The sequence below is a fragment of the Primulina eburnea genome, chromosome 11 (assembly GCF_022965805.1).
Source record: "Primulina eburnea isolate SZY01 chromosome 11, ASM2296580v1, whole genome shotgun sequence".
Lineage (NCBI taxonomy): Eukaryota > Viridiplantae > Streptophyta > Magnoliopsida > Lamiales > Gesneriaceae > Primulina > Primulina eburnea.
Genome location: NC_133111.1, coordinates 35,421,584 through 35,428,715, shown reverse-complemented (window position 1 = coordinate 35,428,715; position 7,132 = coordinate 35,421,584). Strand labels below are relative to the sequence as shown.

Genomic DNA, 7,132 nt, shown 5'->3' with positions numbered 1-7,132 from the left:
GTCGACCCAATCCCAAGCAATTGCTTGGAAGCAATTGGAAGTGGTCGACCAAGACCAAAATTTTGGTCTTGGGTCGACCGACCAAGACTAGTGATCTTGATAGAGTCGACCAAAATTTTGGTCGACTTATTTTTTTTTCAAGTAAATGGACTAATTTTAATAAATCGAAATAAATGTGATAGACAATTTGTCTTGAGGACGAGCCGACCAAAAAGAGATTTAGAGTCGACTGAAATGGGAATGAATACCTCGATAATGTTTCTAAATCAAATTTAATGATTTATTTATGTTTAAACATAAAGACATTTATGTAAATTGAGTTATGATTTTTTTTTTTAAATAAGTCAGCTTAGACACCCTTTTCCCCTGAATTTCCCGAATAAAAGCCAGACATTTGTTGGTTATGAACATTTTTTGAAATCGAGTTCACTTAATTTCCGGGAACCGGCGACCACCGTGACTCATAGCACACGACACGCAGCTTCGATCTAAGCCATGAATAGAAGGATTTGAGACCCGATTCACATTTTTTTTTGTATCATTATTTCATTTTATTGGATATTGATAACTTGTTTTGGAGGATAAAGCAAAAATCCGGACACTGACTCCATATTTTGATGTTTCTTTCCACCTTTTTATAATTCTTCAGATTGTGTGGTGATTCTGTATCAGGTTTCTCTGTGTGTTTTTTTTTTTGAATTTTCCATGTGAATTCTGTGTCAAAAGTATTCTGTTTTTTTTTTCCTTTTTTAAAGGGATGCAATTCAATTGCTAAATATTGCGCAAAACGGCCGCCTCAGAGCACAGTAGTTATGGCAATACACATGGTAAATTTGTGTTCAGCAGGTGTTCCACGAGTCACCTTGAAGGTCTGTCTTCAAAATGGAATGCATTTCAGTTCGGATTCAAACATGAATCTGAACATATGGTGGTTGTTCTCCAGGTCCTGGTCACGATCCAAATCCAAGTTTTTATTTTTAAAAATGCTGGCATACATTCCAAGATACCTGTCTGAGTTTGGATAATCTGAGATGTCAGAAACGAGCAGGCTTAGTTATGATCGAAGAGAGGATGATATTGTTAGATCTGTTTCAAAACTATGGAGAAGCTCTTTGAGTTTAATTTCTTTGCCAGTGAAGGATTTTATGAAACAAAGACCTGGTTGGCCTCTGCTCCAAACAGGTAGTTCAGTAACTCAACCAACACTTGTAGCAAGAGAAATGTTAGTAGTGCAGTGGGTAATAAACATACGGCTTACCTCACCAATATCTGTGCCAATTAGCACAACAGCAAGAGCTGCCGAAAGATTTAGTACTTATACTTGATGAAAATTCAGCGTCCTGCAAAGTTTTCAGCCATGATTTTATTAAGAAATCCATCTCTGGATTCTCCTCAGGCAGCTTTTTTTAAAACAAGAAGTTGTTCCTTTTCTTCTTTTAATGTCTTTTGCATTTTGGGCTCACCTTTTCTATGTTTGTATGGATAAATACAGAAAATTTGATTAGTAAAGGAGGAAGTAACAGTGTGTATAAAGGGGTTCTTCCTGAGGTAAACCTGTTGCAATAAAGGTTTTCAATCTTTAGAAGACAAGCAGAAGGATTTATAATGGAGTTTGACATAATGACCACAGTGAAGCACGAAAGAATTATACTGGATTTAAGCCCTGATATGCTATTTTATCACTGAAGATGCATCATGATTCATGAACCGAGCACTTGTTAACATGTGCCTTTCCAAAGATATGGTATGGAGCTTGGTAGGCTGCATGCTTCCTTAAAGTTATTTTTAGTGCAAAATACCGTATGTGTATTTGAAGTTTTTTTCTTGTTATTTTAATATGCGTATTTGAAGTTTCTGTTTTTGTTAAAAGTCTTAATTTAGAAGGGCCTTGTCCTTAGATTTTGTTCTTTTTATATGTTAATGTATAAAGTTTCTTTTATGTGATAATGTTTGACAATATGCTATCTGTAAGTACTCTGTTTAGGTGTAGTGGCAATGGAAAAGAAAAAAGGCTGGGGTTTTTACTTCTGCTGGTTTGGTCAAAGATAAGGCATTACTCAAATATCGATATAGGGATGTTTATATTGAGTTTGAAATGTAAAATGTAACTTTGGAATTATTGGACAATCATCGAAAATTTAAGAATTTATATGATTGGACTTTCGAAAATTTCAGCTTGTACGTTTTTGAGGATTTTGGTTTATTAGGTTCAATAAATCGATATTTTGGCTTTTTGATGAATTAGCAATGTTAAACACACTTTTAAAAATTGTTACGAGATTTTTGAAGTAAAATGCAAAGTTTGTGGTGCTAGAGTTATGACATTGGATCAGATCGAAAGTTGTTTCATTATAGTGTAATGTTGGAGTTTATGAACTTTTCTCTCGAGGAGTGGTGGTTCGGTTGATAATTTATACTAATTCCATGCCCTCTATTGGTTTGTGGATTTCTTTCACAGGGTGATATCCTTGTTGAGATAAATTGCCAATGAAACAAGCCTACAATACAATGCAGGCGTGACGTCATAGTTGGTGAGCTTTTCTCTCGAGAGTGGTGCCCTGTTGAGAATTGTCCTTAACTCCATGCACTAATCTTTATATTAATTTCAAATAGAGATGTCAGTTTGTTCTTAGAGTGATGGCTAAGGTTTAGGTGTTCAATGCATTCAACTCAGCAGTTACCTATTGGTGATGACAGTGAAGGACATATATTTTCTCTAGACAAGTATTAGGTGTATCACTTTAAGATGCTCGGATATGTCCATTTCCAGTTGAGTAGTAATGCTTTTGTGCATTCAAAATGGAGGAATGCACAGAAGCAGTTGATATTCTAAAGCACAACTCACAACCAGGCTTCAGTTTGCCATTCGCTCCCTGAATGTTCTTTTTAAAAAAAATTCCATTTAACCATTTGCTTCCCACAATTTGATTTTGCTTTGTATTTTATTTTATAGAGCCTAGTTGTAAGGAAAACTTTGGTGCAGTGTTGTTAATATAAGTTATTGCCTTAAATAATAGCCTGAGTGATGTTAATTAAAAAGCATTTTGAAATGTTATTCACTGGCATAAAGATGGCATAAAAGATATTTATTTATATATGATGAAACTAAATTGTTGGTATTCTGAGTGTCTGAATATTGAAGATTATATACCTGTGTTTGATGGCTTTCTTCTTGAGTCAAGAGGAGTGGAGAAAACATTTTGCTTTTGTGTATAATATTTGTTTTGCCAATGATGCACATGAATTTTGAAGATTGAGATATTAATTATAAATTTATTAATTAAAGGTGTATTTAATATTATTATTATTATTATTATTATTATTATTATTACATGCATTGTGTACACAATATAAATTGTATATTAATTTTTTTTATTATTAAAATAAGGACTTTAGGAGAGGTTTACAACCACTTCTAAGGCTTTTTTGTTGTTGATAAAAAAAACGATTTTTATTAGTTTCAAAACCGTTGTCTTTGGCTTAAAAGACAACAGTTTTTATTCACTGCAAAACTTTTGTCTTTGACTAAAAAAACAACGGTTTTTATCCGTTGCCTTTGTACAGACTTTTAACATGCTTTCTTTCAACAACATTTTTTCGACCACAAAGACAACAGATAAAATTCATTATCTTTTAGCATTTTTCTTGTAGTAGATATATGGACTGCTAAAAGTCATTTTTTTTACTTTGCAGATTTCAACATCTGACATACAGACTTTTTGATTGCCATGTTTATCAAATCGGATTGTATACATACTCATGGTTAGTCACATTTTCTTCTTTCCGAACACTTACAATTTGTTCTCTATTTGCTCTTTTTGTACTCTTATTATCTAACCCCTATGCAGATCAACTCAAGCCTTTATCAAATATTCGACAATGAAAAGCTACAACAACACCATGGCTATCCACATCGAGTATGACTCTTCCATGACAGACAAGTCTTTGGTCACCATGTTCAAGATGCTGGAAACCTCTGGGCTTCACAAGTTGTTGGGTTGCTTCACCAAAGTCTTCGAGTCAGTGCTCAATGAATTCTTTGAGAATGCCAAGATGCAGAATGTGATTGTTTTTTGCACCATTCAAGGACTGAATATCACTATCTCCCAACGCCGACTTTCAATCTTCCCATATCCGGAATGGATAATCGTTCCAATTTTTCGGAATCGAATTCTTCATACTTAATGAAAAAGTTCTAACTCTCGGGTGCGCCACTGCCATACCCGACCTATTTGAAGAAAGTCGTCAAAGTGGAGTATTGTCTTCTTGCTGATCTGGTAAGCAAATGTTTGTTGGCAAAGACTGAAGCATTTGAAAAAGTGACACTTGAGAAGTATTTGATGCCCACGATTGCCTCTAAGATAAACGTAAACTGGTCAGACATCATGTTCAACACATTTTCTACGATGGTCTTGGGAGGATCTTAATCTCATGATATGTTTTTCTCATATGTTATCTACGCGAAAAACATGATGTTACTATTGTGGATGTTCCTGAGCTCCACCCAGCCAAATTGATCAACTGGATCGCTGTTGTAGCTTACTGAAAGAAGAATGAGCCAACCAGAGTCGAACAGTTGGCTGTAAAGATTGAAAAGGGGGAAGAGCAAGATGATAAGAAAAAGAAGGTTAAGCCGGCTAAAACACCGGCCACAGAAACCAAAAGGTAGTTGATTATCTCATTAGATTCCGACTCTGACGTTAAGGAAAAGAGTCCTTTGGAATCAGGCGTTCATCGCAACAAGAAAAGTCGCTGAACAAAAAAAAGGCTGAAAAGCCTAAGAAGAAGAAGATCAAGCTGATAAAGTATGTCAGGGAGCCTCTCCGAATGAACCCAATCTCAGCTGTTCAAACATGTAGCTTGTTAAGTAAAGTAAAAATTGTGAAAAGCAAGATATGACAACTCAGTCCAGCCTACCCTCAATTGACCCAAAGGATAATGACAAGTTTGTCCATCCTCTGAAAATTTTAAATGCTCAAGGCGCCATCAACTTGGCTATGCAAAGATTTTATAAAATCGCCAAAGAAAGATGATTCGGTTCGACACATGGATGGATTATCTGACCATTGTTCACTTCAGTTTCCTCGAAAAGGAAAGAAAAATGAAGATTGTTGCTGAGCTAGAAGATCGGATATTTACTTGAGCTGAAACTGGATTAATCTCCAAAATCTGTAACAGAAAGAATTCATTGAGCTGGAGCTACGAGAAAGTACTCTGCAGCACATCATCCAGAAAAAGAGGGACAACTTTGTTGCCCACAGTCCTACTGCAAAAGATGCAGTCATTAGCCTGCTAGAAATAAAAACATTGTCCATTTCAATGAGTGTCAAGGTCAAGAGGCAGGAGTATGTGTGAAGACCCAAGAATTAGCTACACAAAACACGAAATGCAAAATTCAACCAAGCCTTTAAATCTCATTCAAGCCATGAATTAAATCTCATTCAAACCATAGATTCAAAGCTGAAATTTGAACAGTCTATAACAAACATTTTAATGGTGTTTAAGGCCATTAAGGAGGCCATAAACATGGCTGTAATGGCCTTGAATGTCAGCCTATTCACCTCCTCTTCATGATCCTATAAATACCCTGCATGATGACACAAAACATCCACAAACATTCTGAAAGTTTCAGCAGAAGTTAGCCATATTTTCGAGCTCCCTAGTTGCTATTCCCAAGCATCGGTTCACTTCCGTATTACCCACATTTTGTCCCAAATTCGAGCTAAAGTTGCTGCTTAGAGTGCTGCCACTATCCGAAATCTTCTGGCAACTTGTTTTGGGTTTGCTACAACCAAGTTTTGTACGAGTTTGAGCGGATTTCTTCCCTTAAGTTCCTCATGTTTTTCATCCAAAGAAGAGAAAAGTAAGTGGATTTTTTCCATACTTTTATGTACACTTGCATTTCATAAGTGTGCTATTTGATATATATATATATATACACACACACACATATATATATATATTGAAATACTTTTTCTTCATAAGTGTGTCTACATTTGCTTAAAAATAAATTATGTATGTTCTTGAAATTCGATCGATATGATATATTCTTTTCTATTTGTTTCGAAAATCCTTGAACAATTTGTTGTTGATATTAGTTATAATATTGAAAACATGTTTGAAATATTTGAAATGTAATGTAATTATTCGAATTAAAATGAAAATGAAATTCTGATATTTGATATGTTTTGTTGAAGGCCCTGATGCGGTGAGATATAATAACCGCTCTTTTGGCCTCGCTCCTTAGAGGAGTAACATATAGGATACTGATCAGTAAACCATGAAAAATAGATGATTTTCAGTACTATATTTGTATCTTGTTCATATTCAATTCAACATGCTTATGATTGGGATTATGATAATGTATCCGTATAATTATAAACTCGATATTTTTTATGCACTATCGACCCCCATTTACCGAGTATTTCTCAAATACTCACCTTTTACATTCCCACCCTAGATAAGAACGAAGAATAAATCGAAGATAAAGAACAAAAATACTTTTGGGGATGGAGATGAAGCCTATCCAATTCAAGATCAGTCTTGTTATTCCATCTTTAGTTATATTATCATGTTTTACGCTTTCGCATTTCGTTTTAATCGTATTGTAAAGACGATTATTGATTTATGTAATAGACTAGCTTTTGACTATTTGATGTACTACGTGGCTTGTTGTTATACGATTTTAAATTGTTAAACGACGCCGATGTCACGTCTCGGGTTCGAGGTGTGTGACATTTAAGTGGTATCAAAGCCGCGAGGTTCATAATCCGGCTGAGATTCTCCCGAAAAAAAAGTGCGATTTCACATATTGATGGAAAAGCCTAATGTAATCCTCTCCGAAACGATCCAGCGAACGATATTCATCGACCGAAGCCTTATTTCGGCCAAATTCCATTGTTTAAGCCTCCAAAATCGCGTTTTTGCCTTTTTTGGTAATAATCGTGATGCCAATAACTTCTTATAGAAAACTCGAAATCCAATTCTGTCAACGGTTATGTAATACTCCTGTTTAAGCTTGAATTCCATATAAAAATTTCCGAACTTTCTATTTTTCGAAATTTTCTCGAAAAATCCTACCAGGTGTCAAAATACTTTGAACTATCCGTTAATGTTGCTATCCACCTTATTC

General features: G+C 35.0%; 1 long non-coding RNA gene across 3 annotated transcripts; it reads left to right on the top strand.

Moving 5' to 3' along the window:
* Positions 1-372: 372 nt before the first annotated feature.
* LOC140805275 (uncharacterized) lies at positions 373-6,735 on the top strand. Of its 3 annotated transcripts, XR_012112303.1 has the most exons (6): positions 373-869; positions 944-1,744; positions 2,459-2,531; positions 3,694-3,762; positions 3,849-5,863; positions 6,461-6,734. It is a non-coding gene; the product is annotated as an uncharacterized lncRNA (long non-coding RNA). The 3 variants fall into 3 exon arrangements; XR_012112301.1 differs by having other exon boundaries at positions 373-1,744; positions 6,461-6,735; XR_012112302.1 differs by having other exon boundaries at positions 373-1,756; positions 6,461-6,735.
* Positions 6,736-7,132: the final 397 nt, after the last annotated feature.